Raw genomic sequence first — 10,524 nt, 5'->3', positions numbered from 1 at the left:
GTCAAGCCCTGCATTGGGCTCCCTGCTCAGCGGGAAACCTGCTTCTCCCTTTCCCCCTCCCCCTGCTTGTATTCCCTCTCTCGCTATCTCTCTCTCTCTGTGTCAAATAAATAAATAAAATCTTTAAAAAAAAAGTTGATCATAAATTATTTGGAGGCAATATAGGAAAAAGAAAAAGCTTCTAACTGGTCCGTCTCACAGTTTTGTTTTTATTATGTATGTGTTTGTGTCTAGGTGGACAATATTGCCTGCTGGTTAAACCACAGACTCTGACGCTATACCATGAGTGTTCAAACTCCAACACAGCCTCTTACTGACCTCTCTCCCACTCAGTTTTTCTAACTGTAAAATGGGAAAAATCACAGCATCTACCTCATAGGATTGCTGTGATTATGAAATTATTATATGCAGAGTACCTAACGTAAATGCTATGTACGTTTTAACTATCATAGCTTCAGAGTCCTTTGTCCACATATCCAAACTCAAATAAACCCTGAAATGAAATGATCTTTCATGACTTACTTGCAAACATTGAGCTTAAGTATCATTAGATCATTTTTAGTCCTTATTTATCCTTCTCGGTGCAACTCTCCTTACATTACTATGCAGAAATATTAAGGTATTTGGGGGCTGTTGGGTGGATCAATCAGTTATGCCCCGAACTCTTGGTTTCAGCGCAGGTCATGATCTCAGGATCATGATTTAGAGTCTCGTGTCGGTTTTCGCAATCAGCACAGAGTTGGCTTGAGATTCTTTTCCTCTCCTGCTCCTCCCCCTGCTCATGCCCCTGTGCACTCTCTCTCTCAAATAAATAAATAAACCTTTACCCCTCCCCCCAAAAAAGTATTAAGGTATTTGATTCAGACCCTACAGGGGGATGCAACATCAAATTCAGTGTACTAAACATACTACCTTTCTAAACTCAAAGAAACATACATTTGAAACTAATCTCACTTCAAAAGAGTTATATAAATAATTACATACTATCAAATCCTCTATTTCTGCCCTGATACAACAGCCATTCAAATTATGAACTTATCCCTTGCATACTGTATTTCATACATGGGTTTGAAGTAAATAATTATTTCTGTTTCTGAATGTACGTCACTCCAGAGCACCCTTCTCACCATCTCACCTCTTCCTTCTTCATTCCCTTTCCTATTCATTTTATGCTCCTATTGTCCTCTATCAGTTAGGACTTGCAATCAGAGAGTACTAACAGAAAACTTGACTACGGAGGCTTGGAAATGAGTTTTTATTTTTACACTCTGCAGAGAAGCTGTTCTGGAGGAACAGTCAGTGGTTCCATGCTGGCAGGGTCTTCAGAGCAGCCGTGCCCTGAGGGAAGGGGCAACTCCGGCAGACTTCTAATGACCTCTCATTCATCTGAACTAGACTATAGGCTCCCTCATAGCTGCAAGGAAGGTCAGGACACCTAGCTTTATTTTTAACAAGTTTTAAAGCAGCGGCCACAATGAGTCAGTGGATTACAATGGACATTAAGTTAGCTACTCTGCAGTGTCTGCCCCTCTCTCCATGCCCACGGACACAGATGGTGGTGGAACTGAGTGAGGAGATACTGGCAGCATCAACACTTCAAAATGAAGGGAATGTTTCGATTTCTTTATGTTTTCCTAACACGATGTGATCATACTAGCACCTCTGGGCTGCTTCATTGAATGAAGGCTTGTATCTTTTACCCTCCTCCTCTAGCCAAATCTCCAAACCTCTTTTTTTTTTTTTTTAATATTTTATTTATTTATTTGACAGAGAGAGAGAGAGAGATCACAAGTAGGCAGAGAGGCCAGCAGAGAGAGAGAGAAAGAAGCAGGCTTCTCGCTGAGCAGAGAGCCCGATGCGGGGCTCGATTCCAGGACCCTGAAATCTCCAAGTTCTTAACCTTGGGACCTTGTGTTATACCTTCCACCTTGAACCAAGCTACATGCAGAACTCTCTTACATCCTTACACACGGATTTAAGCAACGTATGCGAATATCCATGATTCTGTGAGAGTCTCTGGAGATGTTTGTGTATAAGTGTGAAGGATGGAGTAAGGCTGTGGGTATACCAGTAAGCCTGTGGTTGCTCGTATTCACTCCTTCACCGGGTCCCAAACTGAAGAAAAACATATTCTTACCAAGGTAAAATGAAAACGTAATGTTCCTTATCTCCATAATCTCTTCTCCTCCCTTTTTATAAGCTTTTCTCTAGGAAACATCCATCTCTAACCAGCTAATCCTCTGTTCCTTCCCTGATCCTTCCGTGGTGCTGATGTCTCCTCAGCAACAAATAAAAAAACTTAACAGGAGCAATCATCGAGTTTGGAAATGGGATGAATCCATGAAGTATTTCCTCCAACATTCTTCCTTAAACCAGAAATCCACAAATAGCTTATTAGCATATTACCAAACCCCACCATAGCTTCTCTACTCCACTTACTTTACAGCTATTTCATCCATTTTTCCAATAAGTCGCCTTTAAAGAGTAGGATTTTTTTTTAATGACCACAAAAAGTCATAAATTTTATGCTGGAAAGTTACAGAACATTAAAAAACTATCAGCATATATAAACTACCTAATTTTCTTCTTAGGATTATTTCTCCATGGTACTTTTCTGTGTTGAATTTAACTGTTATTGTGTCGATCAATTATTTTTATTCTCCCTGGGATTTTTTTTCCCCTTGCCTCTTTGTTAGGCTAAATAGTTTGTCATCAGCAAATTCTTTTCCCCTGTTACTTTTGGTGTTTATTTTTCTTATATGATCCTAGCTGTCCCTCTAGGAACACCATTCTAACATCTTTCTATACTCATCATTAGCCATTCATTCTCACTTTTCATTCTTTATTTCATAACAAGACAAAATCTATAATTTGACCTCTATGTTTTCCCCTGTAGCTACAAACCACCATTCAAATGTCTCTTCTAAGGAAATTAATTTAATGCACGCTTTCAACATTACAATACATTCTATTCATGAATATTCACTAGTTCACCATTACTTATCCTCCTTAGAAAATTCTAACACCTCATAGAATCATTAAAGCAAAAGGATTCCTCTGAGGTCAACCTAGGCCATGTCCTTATCTCTGGAATTAAACTATACCAGAGTGATTAATTATCATGCTTTTTAATATATAATAAAGAAAGAAACTCATTTTCAGTTCCTTTTTTTTTTTTTTTTTTTTTGTCTTCAAATTCCAAAACTCTGGAAGGATGTGGCAGTGAGGAGTTCAAGGTACTCCTACAGCTTTGGATGTTAGGGTCCTAAAATCGCAACACTGCACTATATAGGCACACAATTCTGACAATACCAAAAGCCTTCTAGGTTTCCTAAAACTGGACGCTATTGGTGATAACATCACTTCCCTTCTGTAAATCATATCAACAATAGTTGAAAACTAGTTCTTTTATTGAGTCAATTAACCAACCCAACTGATTAATATAAACTAATTGTCTTACTTATTTCATTACAGTTTTACATTTTTCCATTAGTTTTACTCCCATTTTGTACCCTAAGTGGGGTAAGTTGGTTGGTTTTGTCTCCTCTGATATCACCAGTTGGGCTACCATTGCAGATAAAATCAAGTTATACAGAAAGATTAAGTTCTAAAGTCATCACATAAGGTAAAAATCTCAGAGATTTTTGCAAACCTGCTATGAACATTAAAAAAACCACACTGAAAAAACCACACTGAAGATTGCTTTGCTGTCTTTTAAATCCATCTCCTCCTGTTTTTCTTCCAATATTGAAAGGATGACTACTTTTTGTTTTGTTCTAGCTGGATATCTGATAGGTTACGTGTTTTGTTTTAGCTGAATATCTGATAGGTTAACTGTATTTTAAAGCCAAGGGGCCATGATATACAAAAATTATAAAAATAACTTCTAACACTGGAATTTCATAACATGGCAAGATTTTCAGTTTAGAGAACCATATAAAACCAGAACAGAACGGGAGATCAGCAAAACCACTTATATCTCCTTCTGTTTATAGCTGGATATTTGTACATACTAAGAGGAATATCAGGCAGAATTGCCCACACTATTTAAATAATGGTAGTAGTTATTATTACTATTATTATTTTGGCTGAGGGCATATAACTGAGCTCAAATAAGTAAATGCACATGTAGTGTATTCTCACCATACTTCACTGAAATTGACTATCCTAAAGTGGCCATTGTATTATTTTCAATTACTGGAACTCACTGCTACAGTTGATAATACTGACTTGGTTTCTAGGATACCATTCTTTTCTGATTCTTCTGCTACTTCGGGGTGAACATTGACACTGAGTCATCATGGCTTTCTTTTCCTGAAATCAACTCTTCATTCTCTTTGTTTCCTTGATTCTCTTCTCCTTTACTGCTCTTACTTGCTCAGTGCCAGTAACCATCTTGATTATCCTGATTCCCAGATGTAAAGTATTTAATCTAAGTTTTTGATTCATGTCTTATTGTTCACTTAACATGTCTATAAGCACCTTAAAAACGAGCTCATGATCTTTTCTCAAAACTTCTACAACATCCTTTTTTCTATTAATAATTATATAGTTTGATCAATCTCTAAATTCATAAAATTCTAGTTCTGTTTATGGCATCAAACCCTATATAAAATTAGTCTCTACATTCTGTCAGTGTTACTTCTTGAATATTTCTAAAATCCTTTCCCTCGCCATGGCTACTGACATAGTTCAAACCAACATGATTTCTTCCTTGGATTATTACAAGACATTCCTCACTCTTCTTCTTGGTACCAATTCTGTTCCCAGAAAGGCAGCTGCAGTAATGACACCAGGATAATCTTTAAAAAATGTTTAATATGATACAGTTGTTACGGGTTGAATCGTGTCTCCCCAAAAATCATACATTGAACTTTCTAACCCTCTGTACCTCAGACTGTGAGTTTATTTGGCAACAGGGTCACTGCAGATGTGATTAGTTAAGATGAGGTCATACTGGAGTAGGGCGGGTCACTAATCCATTATGATTGGTGTTCTTATAGAAAGGGGAAATTTGGACAGAGACACGTATACAGAGAGAACATCATAAAAACATGAAGGTAGAGATTGAAGTTACACATCTAATAGTCAAGAAATGCCAAAAATTCCTAGGGAAACTAGGGAAAGGCCTGGAATAGATTCACCTCACAGTTCTCAAAAAGAACCAACACAGCTAACACCTTGATCTCGGATTTCTAGTCTCCAAAACTCCGAGACAATAAATTTCTGTTGTTTAATCCAGACAGTTCATAGGGCAGATCTGGCAAACTAATACAATAATCATATACTTCTATACTTTGGGTCTTTAAATTGTCCAATGGTACCCAATGTCTATGGTATCAAACACAAATGTCTTGCTATTATATATACTACTTAATATAATTTTGGCTGAATTTATTCCTTTACTTTTGCTTCTCATTGCTTTCCTATTTACTGTACTTCATTTTTTTTGTTATGCTATGCCCTTATGTATTTTTATATATGATGGCCTGTCTGCCTGATGTTTTTCCACCATCATTCACTGTGCATTCACTGTACAATTATTCACTACCCATTATGACACATCTTTGGTTTCTCATTCTTTGTGAATTACTTCAAGGCAGAGTTAGATTTCCATCCTCACTGTTTCCTGGGATTCTTCCACCACTCTTCTTTTGTGGTGCTTACCAGGACAATTTTCAACCTTCACTGATTTTCTCTGCCCACCCACTCACTCATCCCACACACCTTGAATTCTTTAAAGAAAGAGATTTTGATGCATTCATCTGACACAGTGGAAACTAAACAAATATTTTGAAAAGACAAGTGAGCCCAGACATCTTCAACCCACTCTCCACTCATTGAGAGACCCTTTCTCTTTCTTATTAGGGCACCTAGATGTTCTATACATCCATTTTTAGTTATTCTACTTTATACTTAAAAGGCTGAATTTTTGTCATTATTTTGTTCTAACCAGATGATATGTTTTCTTCAAAGCTGGTATTTATTTACAAGCTAAGGAAAGAATATGTTATAAACACAGTTTTAAAGTCCTACTGGATAGGATTCATAAATTTCTTAACATTCAATACAGAACATCATTAGTCAAGATAATCAAGTAAAATGGTTTTACCCTAGGAAATGTCTTTTCAACTCAGACCTTTGGTTTAGAGCTTAATACCAAACTGTACCTTAGAGCAGTGGGAAATGCCTGGAGTTTAAAATAAAATTCAATGACCACACAATGGTCTTGGCTAGAAGTCTACTGCTGTCGAAGAAATATTGTTAAATGGAAGGAGTAAGAGACACAAATTATACAATATAGGATTCAATACTCGTTTAGCAAATATTTGTCTTAGCAAATATAAGTGTGACAGTTAATAGACACAATTTTGGACATGGATAATAATATTCTTTCTTTAGAAAGAAATTTAATATAATCTCACTTGCCCATTTTTTGTATTAAATATCTTAACTGATTATAGTGGATTTTAACATTCCACTCAGTTTTCAATCAAGATCACAGAATTCTAAGTCAAAAATGAGAACACAGTTATCTAGTTAAAATCTTCATTTTTAGACTAAGATGTAAGGCTCAGGTAGGCACAATAAAATGTCCAAGTTCAGGCAGATATTTGGTGGATGGAGAAAGACTAGAACCCAGATCTTCTGACTTCTTGTTAAGTGTTCTGTCCATTCTACCAAATTGAAAAGAAAAACCCAATAATCACAAAACTTAACAATAAATACACTCTATCCTTTTGTTACACAAAGGATGCCCATATACCATAAACTATTTCTTTTACATAAAAATATAAGTCCCATGTCCTACATTTCACTAATCTAGAATTATATTATCCATCATGAACAGCAAACATGGAACTGGGAAGTATGTTTTCGTTGATTCATGTCTCTTTAAAAAGTTATTTAAAGTAGTTTGAACCATAGTGTTTTCTTCTCAATTAAAGTTCATACAGAAAATAGACACTACAAAACCATTTCACTGGCTGTCCTTGTATAAAACAGCCGCTGCGGAACATAAACATGTGAAGGCATCATTAAAATGTTATGTATGGAAGTTCAAAGAGCCACATTGCTGGGAGATCTAAAGACTTGCAATTTTCTGTTTCTCTATTGCTTTTAATCTCAAATATGAATTCATTTACTCTCAGCATGTTGTCGAGGGCAAGAACATTTGTATCACCTGCATCTGGAAGACTACTTCACATATAGGAAATGATCAATAAATATTTGCGTGGTTTAAAAGGTTAACACTGAGGACAACACATCAGATCCTTTTTAGATTCAGATAAGGAATATATTATAAACACACTAGAAATAAAAGCTGTTGGCAATTCCCATAGAGACCTCTTTGCCAGTAATTGTACACTCTGGCTCTCTAGAGTAATAATGCATACCAGTTATTATTTTGGTGGTATCAGTTCCAAGAAAAATGTGTTACAATTTGCCCACTATAGTTCATAGTATGGCCTGCCAAATCATTCACCAAAGCTGAATTTGCATTTTTAAAAATTAATATAATTCCCACAGACAATATCCTTTAAGAAATAAGTGTTCGAAAATAGTATTATAGTTGAAGTTAGGACTCCTAGATTGTGTTTCCAATTCCATCACCAACAAACTACATAACAAGCTTATTGGACAATCCATACCCTGTGTGGTATAATCATTATTATTATTGTTTTTTACTCTGCTGAGATCTCTATTTCACATTAATTAATGGCATTTTGGTAGGTTCTTTTGGCTTCATAGGTTTTTATGCAATACGTAGAGTCTCATTTTGGCCACTAAGACTCATTTTTATATTACAGAATTTCATCCAATCCACATTAAATGTTAATGCTCATCTCCCATCCAAATAAAAATCTGTACCTGCCTTCTAAATTCAAGCCTGAACCACATCGCAGAGGAGAGGAACAACAAGGTATGCTCTTTTACTCTTTTACTTTTTCTAGATATTCCATTCTGTTTTTTACTTATTCCCCCACTTCTATATATCCCTTCCCCACTGCCCCCTGCCACTGTATTTTGGGGAAGGAAAAGAAGGCTGGATTTAAAAAAAAAAAAAAAAAAGGTCTTATATATTTACTTTCTTGATGGGCAACCACAGTGACCCCCATGGACCCAAATTCACTCTTTTGTGGGATATACTTGTGGATTCTTTAGAGGCCAGTACAGAAAAAATCCGTACTATTCACCCACTGATGTCCTGTCTATCTATCATATTTTGCTATATCTATCGTATTTTGCTAGGTTGTGCAGTGGCGACAAACAGTCCCATATCTTAGTGGCTTAAAATAACAAAAGCTGCTATCTAAATTACAAGCTCTCTGCTGGTTAACATCATTTCCCCCTGCCTCTTTACTCTGGGATTGAAAAGGAAGTAGTGGCCCTTCTCTGGGGCTTGTTGTCGCCATTACAGAACACATGATGACTCTTCAACTTTTAAGTGAGAAGTATTACATGCCTTTCCTATTCACATTCCACGAGCAAAACCAGACACGTAGAGAAGCCTGGATAGGCTCCCAAGTTTGGAAAAGAAATATCTTCAATAAAACAAGCATTCCCTTTGTAGCCCTTACACTCTGGCCCCATTTATCTTCAGTTCCAGGAAACATACTGCATAGACGCCAACTCTTGAGTGAATTAGCCGCACACTGTCCTGCCATGGTTCCCGTATGACAACCTTTCACTACATTGACTTACACCCTGATATCTGTTCACATCTACTTGGCCCCTGGAATCTGTTCACACCATCTACTTGGCTCTGGAGTCATACATTATTTCCATGCCAAGTAACAGGAACACATACTGGTTTTTCTGATGCCATCTCTTCTCCTTATATTAGGAGCTGCTTTATCCTGCTTCACAGAGTTAAAATTACCCAGGAATAAACAGGAAGCAGGATATGTGTTCCTTCTGCCCTTGAACTCAAGTATTAATTTCTCCAAAGTGCTTTCTGATGTGATCTATTCTGGTATACCAGGAGGTAGGCCCAAAAGTTTCTGCTGCTCAGCAAACATCCAACTAAGGAATAAGATGTCAGTGTTTCCTTGCTGAGGAAACCCTCAGTTTACTATTAGGGATTCTCTTGAATCCTTTCCTATGTAAGGGAGTAGCCACCATCTTTTCTTTTAAAAAGAGAAAAGGTAGGATATTACCACATTCCCCACTAAGCTAAACACTCATGAAATACATAAATTCATTCTTCATTAAGCTCCAGCCTGAGAGTCATCTTGAGTATGAGAGTGGAAAGATGCCACTGGCCATCTCTCCTTTAGTCCTAGAAGTAGTGTCTGGAATCCCCTCAAAACTCCTTAGGATATGGAGATTTCTAATGCCTAGTATCTATAACTTTAGGAATTAAGCTGAAATCTAGAGACAAACACACATACCCTTTAATATCCTTTTTACATCACCACAGACAAGTAAATTAACATATATAGGACGTAATTTTCTCATGTGGGAAGGAGTACTTTTAACTGTAGAACACTCTAAGTAGTATCAAAAGCAAAAGGAAAAGCGGGGAGGCACTTTGAACAAAAGGTGGGACATTTTGATCCTACTAACTAACCAAGGATGGAACTTTCCATAAAGCAGAAAACGCTGAAACATTTTTTTGCCTTCGTTCTAGAATGGCATTTCTGACAAAATGAAACTTGCCTCCAACTATACCAATCTGACGTGTGAATCCTTGTTAGGTCAATTTTAAAGCACTTCCAATTGTGTGAAAGCCATAATGCTTATACTTTAGAATTTTCCAGCCTCAACTACTCCTTTCACGTCATAAGAAGTCTATCCCATTTAAAATAAAGAAAAGATCTTAAATTAAGTCACAAAAGATTCAGAGAACTCTAAATTCAGTCCAGTTCTTTGAAACCACAAATGATGAAGAAAAAAAGTTCTTTTGCCAACTTCAGCCAGTGTTACATTCTTAATTTCATTTAAATGTAGGTATTTTGTAATTTCCGTTTCCTTTCATTAAAAAAAAAAAAACTGTCTGAGGGAGATTATGGACACAAAGATTCATAAATTAAATGTATCCTGTTGAAGTTAGTTTGGGCATCATGGTTACCCTTTAGGAATAGCACAGGTACATCTGAGCTCATGGGGCTATCAACAAACATCAGGTTGTGTGCATAGCACATAACTTTAAAAAGTTGAAAGCTTCCACATTATGAAGGCAATATGAAAGAAAAGAATCACCTTGCACCAGAAATGCATATAAAAATGTTTAGCTTATTTAACACATTGGTAATCTTTTTTCAGTTTTTTAGGGGATTATTTTCCTCTTTTGAAACAAAATATTATAGTAAACTCACCTCTCAGTAATTAAACCTTTGTTGATTTTTAACATGCTCCTATGGCACTTTCCATACCATGTGAAATTCTCTTTAAACTATCAGTCAATGTTCTAACTCATCCCTGATGGTCTCTGAGATTACAAACTATTCTATAAGACTCAGTAGTAACTCTTAAGGAATTTTTAGGTAGAATCAGTGCCTGTTAGGAACAGACTCTTGG

This window comes from Mustela lutreola, chromosome 5, assembly GCF_030435805.1.
Source record: "Mustela lutreola isolate mMusLut2 chromosome 5, mMusLut2.pri, whole genome shotgun sequence".
Lineage (NCBI taxonomy): Eukaryota > Metazoa > Chordata > Mammalia > Carnivora > Mustelidae > Mustela > Mustela lutreola.
Note: the sequence above shows the minus strand (reverse complement) of the source record.